This window comes from Schistocerca americana, chromosome 1 (genome assembly GCF_021461395.2).
Source record: "Schistocerca americana isolate TAMUIC-IGC-003095 chromosome 1, iqSchAmer2.1, whole genome shotgun sequence".
NCBI classification, from domain to species: Eukaryota; Metazoa; Arthropoda; class Insecta; order Orthoptera; family Acrididae; genus Schistocerca; species Schistocerca americana.
The window spans coordinates 347,711,957-347,729,559 of NC_060119.1; the positions used below are offsets into that span (position 1 = coordinate 347,711,957).

At 38.9% G+C, this 17,603-nt stretch overlaps 1 protein-coding gene across 3 annotated transcripts in view; it reads right to left on the reverse strand.

The window, feature by feature from the left end:
- The window catches only part of LOC124599481 (probable E3 ubiquitin-protein ligase MGRN1), a 168,909-nt gene that overhangs the window by 42,683 nt on the left and 108,623 nt on the right, over nucleotides 1-17,603 (reverse strand). The gene's annotated exons all lie outside the window — the stretch shown is intronic.

Below are 17,603 nucleotides of genomic sequence, written 5' to 3' on the forward strand. Positions count from 1 at the left end.
GATAATATATTACTTCACTCAAAACATGTTGTGAGGAAATGAAAAAATTAGAGGAGGAAGGAGTCAAAAATTTGGCTGAGTTACATTTTATAACACTATGTTGATATCCTGAAGAGGGGCAGCAGCCTTTTCAGTAGTTGCAGGTGCAACAGTCTGGATGATTGACTGATATGGCCTTGTAACACTAACCAAAACAGCCTTGCTGTGCTGGTACTGTGAACGGCTGAAAGCCGTGATTTTTCCCGAGGGCATGTAGATTTACTGTATGGTTAAATGATGATGGCATCCTCTTGGGTAAAATATACGGGAGGTTAAATAGTCCCCCATTCGGATCTCTGGGCGGGGACTACTCAGGAGGACATAGTTATCAGGAGAAAGAAAACTGGCGTTCTATGGATCGGAGCGTGGAATGTCAGATCCCTTAATCGGGTACGTAGGTTAGAAAATTTAAAATGGGAAATTGATAGGTTAGCGTTAGATATAGTGGGAATTAGTGAAGTTCAGTGGCAGGAGGAACAAGACTTCTGGTCAGGTGAATACAGGGTTATAGATACAAAATAATAATGAATAGGAATGCAGGTAAGCTACCACAAACAGCATAGTGAACGCATTATTGTGGCCAAGATAGATACGAAGCCCACACCTACCACAGTAGTACAAGTTTATATGCCAACTAGCTCCGCAGGTGATGAAGAGATTGATCAAATGTATGATGAGATAAAAGAAATTATTCAGATAGTGAAGGGAGACGAAATTTTAATAGTCATGGGTGACAGGAACTCGATAGTAGGAAAAGGAAGAGAGGGAAATGTAGTAGGTGAATACGGAATGGGAGTAAGGAATGAAAAAGGAAGCTGCCTGGTAGAATTTTGCACACAGCGTAATTTAATCATAGCTAACACTTGGTTCAAGAATCATAAAAGAAGGCTGTATACGTGGAAGAAGCCTGGAGATACTGGAAGGTCTCAGATAGATTATATAATGGTAAGACAGAGATTCAGGAACCAGGTTTTAAACTGTAAGACATTTTCAGGGGCAGATGTGGACTCTGACCACAATCTATTGGTTATGAACTGTAGATTAAAACTGGATAAATTGCAAAAAGGTGGGAATTTGAGGAGACGGGACCTCTGAAAGAACCAGAGGTTGTAGAGAGCTTCAGGGAGAGCATTAGGGAACAATTGACAAGAATGGGGGAAAGAAATACAGTAGAAGAAGAATGGGTAGCTTTGAAAAATGAAACAGTTAAGGTAGTAGAGGATCAAGTAGGTTAAAAGTTGAGGGGTAGTAGAAATCCTTGGGTAACAGAAGATGTATTGAATTTAACTGATGAAAGGTGGAAACATAAAAATGTAGTAAATGAAGCAGGCAAAAAGGAAAACAAACATCTCAAAAATGAGATAGACAGGAAGTCCTAAATGGCTAAGAAGGGATGGCTAGAGGACAAATGTAAGAATGTAGAGGCACATCACTAGGGGTAAGATAGATACTGCCTACAGAAAATTAAAGAGACCTTTGGAGAAAAGAGAACCATTTGCATTAATATCGAGAGCTCAGATGGAAACCCTGATCTAAGCAAAGAAGGGAAAGTAGAAAGGTGGAAGGAGTATATAGAGGGTCTATACAAGGGTGATGTTTTTGAGTACAATATTATAGAAATGGAAGAGAATGTAGATGATGAAGAAATAGGAGATATGATACTGTGTGAAGAGTTTGACAGAGCACTGAAAGACCTAAGTCGAAAAAAGGCCCCGGGAGTAGACAACATTCCATTAGAACTACTGAAAGCCTTGGGAGAGCCAGGCCTAACAAAACTCTACCATCTAGTGAGCAAGATGTATGAGACTGGTGAAATACCCTCAGACTTCAAGAAGAATATAATAATTCCAATCCCAAAGAAAGCAAGCGTTGACAGATGTGTAAATTACTGAACTATCAGTCTAATAAGCCATGGATGCAAAATACTAACATGAATTCTTTACAGATGAATGGAAAAACTGGTAGGAGCCGACCTTGAGGAAGATCAGTTTGGACTCTGTAGAAATGTTGGAACACGTGAGGCAATACTGACCCTACGACTTATCTTAGAAAATAGATTAAGGAAAGGCAAACCTACATTCCTAGCATTTGTAGACTTAGAGAAAGCTTTTGACAATGTCGACTGGAGTACTCTCTTTCAAATTCTGAAGGTGGCAGGGGTAAAATACAGGGAGCGAAAGGCTATTTACAATTTGTACAGAAAACAGATGGCAATTATAAGAGTCGGGGGGTATGAAAGGGAAGCATTGGTTGGGAAGGGAGTGAGACAGAGTTGTAGCCTCACCCTGATGCTATTCAATCTGTATATTGAGCAAGAGGTAAAGGAAACAAAAGAAAAATTCATAGTAGGTATTAAAATCCATGGAGAAGAAATAAAAACTTTCAGGTTTGCTGATGACATTGTAATTCTGTCAGAGACAGCAAAGGACTTGGAAGAGCAGTTGAATGGAATGGACAGTGTCTTGGAAGGAGGGTATAAGATGAACATCAACAAAAGCAAAATGAGGATAATCGAATGTAGTCGAATTAAATCGGGTGATGCTGCGGGAATTAGATTAGGAAATGAGACACTTAAAGTAGAAAATGAGTTTTGCCATTTGGGGAGGAAAATAACTGATGATGGTCGAAGTAGAGAGGATATAACATGTATACTGGCAATGAGAAGGAAAGCATTTCTGAAGAAGATAATTTTGTTAACATCGAGTATAGATTTACGTGTTAGGAATTCGTTTCTGAAAGTATTTGTATGGAGTGCTGTCCCCAGGTGACCAGGCTGTATGTGAAGGATTTTTGGTGTGAAAGGGATGACAGCTGTCAAAAATGCAGGTACTGTTGGTGGTTAATGGGTTTAATATGGACAAAAGCGTGGACGGAGCCATCAGATGGGAGGAAGTCAACATCTAGGAAGGTGGCACATTGGGTCGAGGAAAACCAACTGAAGCGGATAGGAGAGAAGGTGTTGATGTTGTGAAGGGATGAAGATATTATGTCTTGCTCCTGAGTCCAGATGATGAGGTTATTATCATTGAACCTGAACCGGACTAGGGATTTCGCTTTTTGGAGCCTAGGAAAATATCCTCTAGATGGTCCACAAACAGGTCGGCATAGAAGTGTTGTATACCTTCCCTTCAAAGGAGAAGTAATTGTGGGTTAGGATAAAGTTAGTAAGGTGTTTGAGGAATGAGGTCGTGGGTTTGGAGTGTGAAGGACATTGGGAAAGGTGGTGTTCAATAGCAGCAAGACCACGGGCATGAAGGACATTGGTGTATAGGGAGGTGGCATCAACAGTTATGAGTAGGACTCCAGGATGTAAAGGAATGAGGATGGTGGAGAGTAGGAAGTGGTATTTTTTGATGTGGGAAGCTACATTACAGTCAATTGGTTGGAGGTATTGGTCAACGAGGGCCAAAATTCTTTCAGTGAGACACAACAACCAGCCACAATGGGCATCCAGGGCTGCTGAGTTTGTGGATTTTGGGGAGCATGTAGAAGATTGTGTGGGGTGTCATGGGGGGTGAGGGGAGAGGTTCTGGGAAGGGCCTATGGCTTTAAATAGGGATTGGTGGATGTTTTGGACTTTTGGGATAGGATCACTCTGGCAGAGTTTGCAAGTGGAGGAGCCAGATAATTGGCAGAGGCTTTCTGCCAAATAGTCACTGTGATTCATAACAGTGGTGGAACCTTTGTCTGTGTGGGGGAGTAGCCATGTAAGTGCAGGTGTGGTTAAATTTAATGGAGCTAAACTTCTAACTGTTGTTATTTATAGATCCCCAGACTCCGATTTCACAACATTTTTGCTAAAGCTAGAAGAGGTTCTTCGTTCACTTTATAGGAAATACAAAAAGTTAGTTATATTTGGTGACTTCAATATTAATTGTATAAGTGATTGTGCAAGGAAGAGGATGCTGGTAGACCTCCTTAATTCATATAATCTTATGCAAACCGTATTCTTTCCAACGAGAGTGCAAGGGAACAGTAGAACAACCATAGACAACATTTTTGTTCATTCCTCATTACTAGAAGGGCATTCTGTTAGCAAAAAGGTGAATGGGCTTTCAGATCATGATGCACAAATTTTAACTCTAAAAGATTTTTGTGCTGCAACATGTGTTAAATATAGTCATCAGCAGTTTAGGAAAGCTGATACAGTTGCTGTAGAGACCTTTATAAACCTTAAAAGGAGTAAGAGTGGCAAGATGTTTATAGCACTGATACAGTAGATGATAAATATAATGCTTTTCTCAAGACTTTTCTCGTGCTCTTTGAAAGTTGCTTTCTGTTAGAACGTTCAAAACAGGGTACTAGCACAAACAGGCAGCCTGGGTGGCTGACTAGAGGGATAAGAATATCTTGTAGAACAAAGTGGCAATTATATCAAAACGTTAGAAACAGTCAGAATCTAAATGCAGCAGCCCATTACAAACAGTATTGTAAGGTGCTTAAAACTGTTATTAGGAAGGCAAAAAGTATGTGGTATGCAGATAGAATAGCTAAGTCTCAGGATAAAATTAAAACCATATGGTCAGTCATAAAGGAAGTGGCTGGTCTGCAGAGACAGGTTGAGGATATAGAATCAGTGCGCAGTGGGAATGTCCGTGTTACTGATAAGTCGCATATATGTACAGTATTTAATCATCACTTTCTGAATATAGCAGGTGAACTAAATAGAAACCTAGTCCCAACAGGGAATCATATAGCGCTCTTAGAAAAAAGTGTTTCGAGACTGTTACCTGAAATGCTCCTCCATGATACTGACAAGAGGGAGATTGAGTTAATAATTAAATCACTAAAGACCAAGAACTCTCATGGATATGACGGGGTATCTAGCAGAATACTGAAGTATTGTTCTATATATGTTAGCCCAGTACTTAGCCATATCTGTAACTTTTCCTTTAGGAGTGGTCGGTTTCCTGACCGATTAAAGTACTCGGTAGTGAAGCCACTTTATAAAAAGGGAGACAGGGATAATATTGACAATTATAGACCTATTTCTATGCCATCGGTGTTTGCTAAAGTTATCGAGAAGGTTGTATATACAAGGTTACTGGAGCACTTAAATTCACATAATTTGCTGTCAAATGTTCAATTTGGTTTTATGGAAATGGTAGAGAGGCAGCACGGCTATACCAAAACAAGTACCCTCAGATACCAATTGCATCACACAACATTTCAAGCCCTTTTTGGTTGTTTGTGTGTCATGGCTCCTTTCATACAAATGATTGTGCAAGGAGGTAGCGGACTGTGTGAACACTAGACTTGGAGGACTGAGTTCTGTCTCTAGACTATTTCCAACTGCTTGGCCCTATACAAACACCATCTCAGCTCATTTCAACATGAATAGCTGATCATTCTGCTGCTTACCATACACTGCATCATCCACAGAGCCTGCAACACACAAGGAACACACCATACGTGGTCAGAGGAACTTTCCTTCGCCAATGCCATCTACCATGCCTACAATGCATTTCTGGACATATGTTCATTGCACCTTTTTTTTCCTCCGTTTACAGTTGGAATCTGTGCCTGGTTTGTCAGTTTTATTAATGTTTACCTTGTATAGCATGCATTCAATTTTTGCTGGTCATAAAGATAGAGTTGTTAGAATTTAACCCAAACAAATACAAAAGGTGTTAAGTAAACGCAAATGGTTAAGATCTGCAATGATTTACATAAATTTCACCTCCTACTTCAAATCACTTTCGAATTCTTTTCTGAGATTGTCTTGGCATTCTTTTTCGAGGGCAGCACTATCCATAATCTATGTTATCAATATGTCTCTCATGTTTACCTTTTCTTTATGGAATTTGCTTTCCACAGAGGCAAAAATCCGAACGAGCAGGTTCTGAGACCTGGGTGGCCATGAAAAGTGACCATTTTTCCCAACTCATCATTCGTGGAAAGTTTGTGTTGCCTGAAACTAGAATTGGCAGGGTCCCATCATACTGGAAGAACATACCCATCCTTGCAGCCAAAGGAATCTATTCAAATAATTCTGGAGGCTTGTTTTTAAGAAAGTTTGGATAAAGGAGCACTGTAAGATGATGTGGCAACACAACAGCCCCAATCACCTAACTGTCCATCATATCACATCATGAATTTACAGAGCAGCATACTTGAAAATACGTACTCAAAACGCATGTGGCTTTTCACTGACCACAAATGTGAGTTATGAGTGTCATTGATACCATCAGGAGTGTAAATGGTTTCATCAGTAAACAGTATTATTGGGATTAGTTAGCCATTTGCAATTAACTAAGAACAAAATAGCAGTTGCCTACCTTCTCCTTCTCCAAGCTCTATCCACTCTAAATGATAAGTGTAAATGCTGTACATATGTAACGTCCACCATATTCTTGTACATGGAACACAGATGTGCATAGGAGCTCTCCTTCTTCAAGGACTAATTCTAGCAACTTAATAATGTCTTGTACTTCATCCAATCTCTGTTCATTTCCACATTGAGATGAAATATGACTGCTGGGCACCACAATGGTCTTATGTAGTTTAGTGAAAAAAATTAGTAAACACCCCTGAATCTAGTACTCTGCAGTTAGAAAATTGGCTACCACATTCTCTATTATTAGCATCAGTGATCAGTTTTTCCACTGCACACAAACACCATATTGGCATACCCAGAATTTGTAAGTATGCGCAGTATGCTTAAATGATACAACAGAGTTAGCCAACAAATCAAAATAATAGTTGAAAAATTTAATAATGTAAACTCGAACACAACTTCACAACTTGAAGCACAAGACAAAAATGACCATCAATAGCAACTGGAGTACACATGTGAAATGAAAACTCATCTCTGTAACCCATGAAAATTCAACACTAGTACTATGGAATGTATTGTTCAAAGTAATTCATACTACCACCTCCTAAAATATGGAATGGCGGGATGGGTGTCTGTTGTTTTGTAAGTTAGAGTGTCCAGTTTCAATTGCAAAGGAACAGTGGACTGTGCATCATCACATTTTCACTGTTGAACATTTCTTCAAAAGTAATGACTCTGTGATCACAGTTGAATGGCTTTAATGTGCATACATCAATGTTTCAGAAATTGTTCGATATTTGATTGCAAGACAATACTGCGTTCGGTTGCCTCTTTTTCCTCACAACTGGGTCATTCATGAATTAGATGTTGCCTGGTCATTCTCACACAGTGTGAACACAGAAAAATGTTGATGGAGTAGGAATATCTGTTCTTCAAAGCCCTCACCAATCCACTATGTGGTGTACCCCAACTCTGGGCTTGTCTTGTCATTCATTACAGTGGAACCTGAAGGATGAGTTACATTTTCATCCTTACAAAATTACAATCATACAGACGATTCACGGCCATGATAATGATGAACAGAGGTAATTTTGTGGGAGAATGCTTGATGTTCTTGCTGCTGATGACATGTTGTTGATGAGCAATGAAGGGCACTTTCATTTAGACAGTTACGTAAACAAACAAAACTGTCACTGTTGGGCAGCAGACAATCCACAAGAAGTGCATCAAAAACTACTGCACATTGCAAAAGTGACAAGTGTGGTGGGGAGTGTCCAAAATGGGAATCAGTGGGCTTACTTTTTTGAAGAAGGTGATGTTCATGTAACAGTGAATGCTGCATGTTATGTTGCAATGCTACGCAATTTCGAATTTTGTGTGGCCAAACTTGATGCTTTGGGGATGAACATGGTAGAAGGAGCCACAGTCCACACAGCTAATGATTCCATCGCAATTGTTTGAGAAATGTTTCCCCAATGTGACGTCTACTGGCCAGCACAATTGTCGATTTGTGTCGTCTTCTTATAGGATTACCTAAAAAGTAAAGTCTATTGCAACAAACCTCGTACACTCAATGACCTGAAAGTTGCAATATGTTACGAAATTGCTGATGTTTACATGACATGTTGACGAAAGTGATGGCGAACTTGGATAGAAGAGTTATAACATGTACTTACGAAGAAGGCCGCTATCTGGTTGACATCTTTAAGACTTCAAGAAACATGATAATTCATAAACTGTATACATTACTAGTTGTAGTGATGTGAGTAAATTTTGTATGTGATCAAAATAGAGCCAATTACACAAGTTTGAAAGCCACACATTCTTTCTGCACCACCCTGTATAAAGCAACCTTGGTGGATACTTTTTTGAAAATGACATTCTTACATCAAATAAATGTTTTCCCTTTGCATGTTTCTTTTGATTTAGGTGTTCCTGGTCAGTAGGGGCACTTGGGGTCTTATGTTACACTGTCCTCTAGGCAGTTTATGAGTTTGGGTTTAGGTATCTTTGACATACCTTAGTTTTCAAAGCAATTTTAAATGTAATTGCTAGACTTGAACAGATCAAAGTTCTGTATTTTGTGATCACAGCTCAGTATCTAGCATACAGGTAGATGATACCTCCAACCTACCACTGGTACCCTCCCATCCTACAGAACCACTACCCCTTTCTGGAAGAGCTAAAATTTATTTGCACCCTTCACAAACTACGCACACCTGCCTCCTTTGTTCTCAAACACAATTTTTCTCAATGTCTAATTGGAAGTTGTTCAAAATCCTGTACATTGTTACATAAGGCAACTTAGTACTTGATCATAACTTCTTCAAATTTGAAAACCAGACCTACAAACAAGTAAGTTGGACAGCTATGGAAACCACTACAGGCCCTGTGCTTTGTGGATTAAGTGGAAAAACATTCTTTATCGGCAGTTCTGATTGCCGCATGTGGGCTCACATTGTCGTAGAGGATAACCATGCTGTCCACATCAAGAATCCCTCAGCACTTCTTCCTGATGGTAGTCCACAGATGTGACAGTGTGGAACGATAACTGTTTGCATTGATGGTTGCACCTAGTGGCATGAAGTTGTAATGGATCTGGGAGATGTGTTATTTTCTACCGGATTTGTCGATACCAAATTGTAAATGTTTTCTTATATTTTTGTCTGAATTTTTTTATTGTAATTTGCCTTATCTTATGTTAATTTACTTATATTTTTGAGAGTGACAGCATATTGATTACTATTAGTAGATGTGACGAAGAATATCAAAGAAACTGGTTACAAGTGGAAGCTTGTGTGTTGTGTAAAATGTCTTTGACGCTGGAGTCGTCTTTGACTGTAGTCAGTCGGCAGTTAACTCTTGGTGTGTGTTGACAGTAGAACAATGTGCAGGTCGCCGTCATAAATAATTTACTAGTGAACAAAGAAAAAAAGAGAATTATGTTACTACTTGTTTTATATAAACTTTAAGAAGAAACCACATTCGAAGAAATGGTATTTGAAGCACCAAAAACAAGGCAAACGCATTGAATCAGGTCAATTCTGCAGCCGACAAAAACTGCATAAGAGAATCATACTTCCACTAGACAACTGAAGCCAAGACAAATATCTTGTAACCATTTCACAGAAAAGGTACTGTCACGAAATATGCCAAATTTAAGTAAATAAAAAATAGTGAGCATATTTCAAAGTCCACCACAAGAAGTACATGCAATCCCACAGGACCATTAGCATCATTTTCCCAACAGAGGGTACTGAACAGAACTTTCTTGTCACAGGTGAACCCAGATGTTTCCACAGGACGCTCTCTGCTTTGATTTTGGTGTCAAATGCAGTATTCAAGTCTCATCACATGTAACAATACAGTCCAGAGAACTGTCACCTCCCTCGTCATACTGCAGCGGTTGATTCAATGAAGCACTCTTTTGCTTGCCTTTCATCACATCATCCAAATTCTTTAACACCCACTGACTGAAAGCTCCTGGTACCCTAAGGACCCATGAACGATGTCATAAACACTCCCAGATGAAATATCGAGCGCCCGGGAAGTGCCCCTGAGGTACATACACCAATTTGCTCCCACCATTGCATCTACGTGGGAAATGTTTTCATCTGTCAGTGACATACAAGACTTCTCAAAATGCTCATTATCATGCAAGTCTTCACAGCCTTTTATGAAATCACAACACCACCGCCTCACACTTCTCAAAGCGAGACATTTTCCCCCATATGTGTGCTACATTTGCCTGTGCATTTTTATGGGTGTTTGTCTCTTGCTCTTGGGAAAGCTAATCAAACTTCATTGCTCATACGTCATGGATGAGTGAGGTAAAACTGTTATCTTCAACACCTGGCAGCAGCACGATGGCATGGAGCTACCAGCCAATAAGGCTTGTTGGTCCAGGAATGGTCCACCATTGGAAACAGATATGTTGACTTTGCATTTACAACCATAATACGGCTAAAAAATAATGGGCAATGACTTCTTGATTCGCCCACATATCTTTTTGGTCTGGACTCACAATGTAGACTAACAGCTTCACTTCCTGCAAGAGTTAGGCTCTCTCTCTCAGTTGAAATGTGCTGGGTCATTTTCCAGATACCAAACTACCTCCCTGACAATGGCCTCAAACTCAGTACAGCTCATATTCATACTTCTGCCTAATTAAAACCAAGCAAGAAGTACCAATATCACATAAACTATTCTTGGTGCACTTCTAGTGTCAATTCTCTATCAAAATTCAATATTTTCATGATGTCTTACATTGTCTTCATCATGAAAGCAGTTGACAATCAAAGAAGAAAAATGTTTCTTTACTTGGATTTTCATAGAGAATTAACGTGACACGTGCACCGAGAACAGTTTACACAGCACATCTGTAGTGAAAAGGCTCCATGGCTGTATAAGCAACAATTTTCCACTCTGAAAACTGCCACACCCACAGCAAATGTTTCTTTTCCTCTCAGTTAAGTATCTATGGAAAATGAATTCGCTCCACACAGATTGATAACCTCCCCAAACTTACAACTAACTATAATATTGACCATCCAAAATGAAATCATATTAATAATCTCCTTACCTTACACATCCTGGCAGTGGGGTTTCTATTTTCAAAAACAACTTGAAACCAACTCCTTCACTATCCATTACCATCCAGGCCTTGTGACTTTAACAGATCACTGAGCAAGAGCTACAGCATTCTCAAGGCAAGTCTTGAAACGAGATTGTCCGTCCTAAATTTTCTCCTGATACCACCCAGCATTATATCCCATAATCTTGCTAACATTCCCAACATGTTTGCTGAATTATATGAGATTTTCAGACCACTTCCCTGAAGTTTCTGCACTCTCAAATATTCATGTTGTAAAATCTGCCTCATGCCTTCATCCACTACTACCTAATCCAGCCACACATCTGCCAAGATATACAACATTAGAGGGAGAGTTCCATTTGTATCAACTCTTGGCTTTTACCAACTGAAATATTTATTGCAAAGCTTTCTATGTATGAATGAGCACCACTAAATAACAGAAAGTGAGAACAGAAATGTATAAACTGGTTTTTTTTATTTATTTTTTTTTTCAATTTTTTTATTTTTATGGAATATCCACCACCTAGCTGCTGATTATGTTCTGCAGCACAGCTCACAAGACTTTAGTGCCTGCCACACCACAAGGTCTACTTGGATCTTTATACATGGCACCAGTTTTTATTAACTCCAGTGAACCGAAGCCCTCCACACTCATCTTATGTCAGCCTATCCTCTTTCGTTTTCTACCTCCACTGGTGTTACTTTTTATTTTTTGTTTTCCACTTTACGATATTATTCCAATTTTTAAAAAATGTTTAGGTACTACCATCCATCTCCCCCTTCTTCAATCTATTACACCTTACTTATTTAATTTCTCAACTTTTCATCTTTACTCCCCATACTATCTCTTCCTTCTATCACATTTAAACTGAATATGACACACTTCTCACTGAAGTACTATTTTTTGACTTCTAACTACTTTCGCCACCTTTCCCATTCCCACTTCAGACAGGATGTGTTCCTCTTAACATGGCTTGAATGACTTGCCATCCTTCGCTACCACTCCCAAAAATCTCAGTCACTCCAAACTATTTGCACTCTCCTACTCTGAAGAACCCATATTTCCAAACATAGGAGTACTGCATATTTTTTAGTCACTGTACTAGAAATAGTACTTCCTAAATGTGAAACTTTATTCATTGAAACAGACTTGCCTACAAACTTATAACATATAGAGTCTACAAGGTGTTGCTATTAATAATAGAATCTAAGCATATATCAGGTCTGGATAAAAACTTTATGGCTTTCTCCTGCTTCTCTGTTGATTGATAGGCTGTAAAAGATGTTTCCACACAATTAACAACTATCTGACTGTGCTCATCAGTAAGGATTGGATTAAAAAAAAAAATAAATAAATAAATAAATAAATAAATGCACAGATGAAGAAACCTTAAGTGGGAAACAGATTGTTTCATTACAAGTCCATTTTAATGCTCTTATGTTGCATGCAGAAGCCATAGAAACTGAAAAACCACGCTAATGGCAATGGAGGATACTACAGTTGCTCACTGTAAAAACAAGCACTCTTCTACCATTTCTTTCTTAATACTCCTCTTTAGCACTGAATTCTTTTGTGATGGTTGTGATGGTGGTGGTGACTCACAATATGCAGACAGAGTTCAATGTGTGTATTATTTCCATAACAGGTTGTCCCAGAGGTCTGTATAGAACAGAAAAATTTGAAGAGTTCATGGAGCATTTAAACTCTATCCATCCAAACACAAAATTCATGATGAAACTGGAAAAAGAGAGCCAGCTACCTATCCTCAATGTGTTAGTTGTGAAATCACCAGATGGATCTCTGAAACACGGAGTATATTGGAATCCCACACACACTGATCTCTCTCTGTATGCTTTGGGCCATCATCATCCATCATAAAGGAATCTGATGCTAAAGAGTTTGATCTGCAGACTTACAGACAGAGAGAGATTCACAAAGAATTACAACACCTGCGAATAGTGTTTCAACGGAATGGGTATTCACGTCATCAAATTGAGCTGATTTTGCAGTCAAAATTAAGAACACCCAGAAAAGTGGCTGAGACTAAGACGCAGGAAAAGAAGACAAGAATCAGTTATCTACCTTAAACTGGTCCACTCCCCAGGAAGATTGGTTGACTCATATGGAAACATGGTATCAATTGTATTTTATTCCTGTGTACTGAAATAAAAGCTCTCTTTGTAATTTTAAAGATAATGTAGGCCTCTAAAAGCCAGTTGTGTACCGCATTCCATGCAAATTTGGGAGTCTCACATGAGCAGACCATTAGAACAGTCGAAGACAGGTGCAAGGAACATCAGCGACAAACCCGACTAAAAGAACGAAGAATGAAGTAATCAGTTGTCGCAAAGCACTGCCTCAAATATAATCATGAAATGAAATACGACAACATCAGTACCATGGTGAAAATGTCAGGTTTCTGGACAGCATAATTAAGGAGTCTACTGAAATAAATATGTTGGAAAACCTAACGACTAGGGGTAAAGGTGTCTATTTAAATATGGCTTGTGGTCCAGCAATTATTTCAGTAAGATCTCACTGGCCATCACACACCTGAGTTGGGAAGTGGTGAAGAGTGTGTGCTTCACAGAATATCAGTGCCGATTTTGAAAAACGAGAGCTAAATGGCTGTAATGGGAGTTGAGGGTAAAACTCATCTATCAATAGTAGTGCAAGACCAACAGTAGTTCAGTATGGTTAAGAGTCCAGGCAACAGGTGCACATAACAACATAACTCATAGCACCTTAGTAAGGCGAGGGGATCAGTTGTCCTAATATTGGGTATAAAACAGAAGCAATAATGCCAGTTTGGTGGCAGCTAATATTTATAAAGAACCAGTTAAATAGATAATTTATTTGGGTATTATATTATGAGCTTCCAAGTAGAAGTTAGTTAATTATTTAGCGATTTCGATTTGTTTTCGTGGTTTAGGCCTAAATTTATCATGTGTGTGTGTGTGTGTGTGTGTGTGTGTGTGTGTACTGTACAGTTCACTGTCTTCAGTATGGATAGGGAATGTGAATGCTGCATTTGGATGCAAGCTAGGTTGGAGACTCTTGGTTTACAGCTGTAGACGATGATGGCTTCAGTCAAGCAGTTTTGAGGCTGCTGCCAATGGGCACCACTGAGGGGAGCCAGACATGAGTATCCAAGGGACGTCCAATAGGTCCCACACATTTTCTGAACAGTCAACTATTGTCATCAGCCTGGTTACAGTCCACATTGAGGTTGATGCCTCACCTGTGGTCAAATGCAGGGTCATTTCAAGGTATGACAGGTAACAAAAGACTTTATGGGGTCCAATCAAAAAGCCCTCCTGGTTTGTTTGACAAACAAGTTTCAGGCAGTAACTGTGGCTGATAAATATCCTCAGCCAGTTGCAGTTGCTTCTCCTGTTTCCGAGAAAGTCCCTTCACCTGCAAAGTCTGGGCATTCACAGAGTGTGGGATTATTGGTAGTTGGGGCTTCAATGTTATGCACATGCTGTAGTTCCGAAGGTGTATGGCTACCAATGAGGAAAGAAATTCAGCGGGAACTCAGTACACACACCAGGAGAAGAGGAGTGTTTCGTGCTAGATGTGTAATTGGTCTCTCCTGAGACCATGAAGAGCACGGGGTGCAACCAACTGAAGGTACATAGAACCTGACAGTGTCAGAAAGGACAGAATAAATTCAGTTGGTGGTGGTGAGTTTTTTGCTATGAGAAGCAGTTTATCTTGTAGTTTGATTGAAGTAGATAGTTGCTATGATTTAGTAAGGGTGGAGGTTACACTTGACAATTAATTTCATTTAACGATCCCTGGACTCAATGATATGGTTGCTGAAGGGTTCAAGGGAAACTGCGAGTCCACCCCCCCCCCCCCTCCCCCACCCCCGCCGCCCCACAAATAGGTACCCAACTCATAAAATTATAGTGAGTGTGGATTCAATCTACCCTTGAAATGTTTGCAAAAATACATGTTTAAAGCAGGTGGTGGGCACAAAACATCGTCTGAACTTGTACTAAATGCTTTCTCTGAAAACTATTTTGAGCAATTAGCTAAGGAGCCCACACAAAGTGTAAACGGTTGTGCTAAACTAGAATGCTTAGCCTAAAACGGTCCTGAGTGCTGTGATGGATATAAGGATTAGTGACCACAAGGTCATTGCAGCATGACTGAATACCATACAATCCAAATATATCAAAAACAATAGTTTTCTTTTGGGTGTTCAGTCTAGCTGGTTCCATTTTTCAAAACTCAGCTGAATACCTGAAAGCACAATATTAATTAATCAAGCAGAGAAAACCTGATGGATCACATCAAAAATAAATGTAAAATATATCCACTTAAGAAAGCCCATAAAAATTTTCTTGTTGCCTTTCTAAGGGACACACTCCACTCCTACCAAATTAATTATGTGAGCTCTGGCCAAATGTGGCTCAAATTCAACGAAAAAGTATCGATGGCAATTGAAAGAGTTATACCAAGTAAATTAATATGAGATGGAACAGATCCCCCACAGTACACAAAACAGGTCAGGACACTGTTGAAGAAAGAGCAAATAAAGCATGCCAGATTCAAGTGAAAGAGAAATCTTCAAAAGTAGAAATGTTTTAAGCTAAAAATAAAGCATCGACTTCAATGTGAGATGCTTTTAATGGTTTCCACAATGAAACTCTATCTCAAAATCTGGTGGAAAATCCAAAGAGATTCTAATCATATGTGAAATATACCAGTGACAAGACACAATCAATACCTTCTCTGAACATAGCAGTCATAATGTTATTGGCAAAAATGCAACTAAAAGGAAGTTACTGAACACGACTTACTGAAATTTCTTCACCAAAGAAGATGCAGTAAATATTCCAGAATTTGAACCAAGAACAGCTGTCAACACGAGTAATTGATTTAGCAAAGCAGCATAAATCCCTTAATAAAGGCCTTCAGTATAGTTTGTAAATCAGTCAGGTTCCTTTCAGAGGATGCTGTTACAATAACTCCATACTTAGCAATCATATTAACCAATCACTTGAGGGCAGATTTGTATCTCAAGACTGGGAGATTGCAGAGGTCACACCAATAGACAAGAAAGAAAGCAGAATTAGTCCATTGAATTATAGATCCATATCACTGACATCAGTTTGCAGTAGAGTTTTGGAATACATACTGTGTTTAAACATTACAAAATACCTTGAAGTAAATGATCTTGCCACACAGCAAACATGGAGATAGAAAATATCATTCTTGTGAAATGCAACTGGCAATTTTTTTTTTTTTTTTTTTTTTTTTTTTTTTTTTTTTTTTTTTCACACAAAGTAATGAGTATGTGATCTGAGGCTTTCCAGGTGTATGCTCTGCTCATACAGCAGAAAAGTTATTTGCTGAAATATTGTGGACATTCAACAATTTGATCCAGCAGTACACTTGAGAACCTTGGAAGAAGTAATGAGTGCAATCAATAGGAAATTTCAAGTAGATTCCATACTTATAGATTTGCAGAAGTATTTTGATACCATTCTTCACATGCGTATTCTGATCAAATTGTGTTCCTATGGAGTATTTCCTCACTTGTGCGATTGTATTCATGATTTCCTTTCAGAAAGGTCCCAATTCATAGTAAGAGTGAAACAGAAGTGATGGCTGAGGTCCCCCAAGGAGGTCTTATAGTCCCGCTGCTGTTCTTAATCTATTCAAACAATTTAGGAGATAATCGAGAAGCCCTCTTAGATTGTCTGCAGATGATGCTGTCATTTACTACCTAGTAAACTTATCGGAATATCAATATGATAGCAAACTGATATCTAAATGGTGCAAGAAGAGGCAATTGGCGTAGAACAATAAAATGTGTGAGGTCCTCCACATGCTTACTAAAAATAATTCTTTTAAATTTTGGTTACCCTGTAAATCACACAAATTTAAAGGTATTCAATGCACCTAAATAACTGTGGATTACACTTACAAACAACTTTTATTGGAACCATCACACAGAAAATGTTAAGGGGAAGAGGAATCAACAACTGCCTTTTATTGGCAGAACAGTTAGAAGATGCAACAAATCTAGTGAAGAGGCTGCCAACACTATATTTGTCCATCCTCTTCTGGAATATAGCTGTGCAGTATGTGGTTCTTGCCAGATAGAATTGACGAAAGACACTGAAAAAGTTCAAAGCAGGGCAGCTTGTTTTGCATTATTATGAAATAGGGGACATAGCATCACGGACATGACAAGAGAGTTTCACTGCGGCGAGATCTCTGCACAAAATTTTGTTCACCAACTTCATCCTAAAAATGCCAAAATATTTTGCTGACTCATATTACACAGGAAGAAATGACCACAGTGATAAAATAAGAGAAAGCAGAGCTTGCATGGAAAGATTTATACATTCATTTTCCCCATGTGGGGTTTGAGAGTGATATGGTCGAGAAATGGTCTGAAAGTGATTCTAAGAACCCTCTGCCAAGCACTTAAATGTGAACTGCACAGTAGTCATGCAGATGTAAATGCAATTCACCTGGAAGTGCACCTTTAATTACGTGTGCCAAAAAAATTGAGAGATCACAAAATTATTTCATTTTTATCTACTCTTGGTTTTTGAAACTGATAACAAAGAAAATTTATAACACAATGGTTCCACAGAGTATTATTATACATGATATTTAATCCTAGTATGAAAGCAATGTATTTTACGATACACTGAATTATGTTGAGA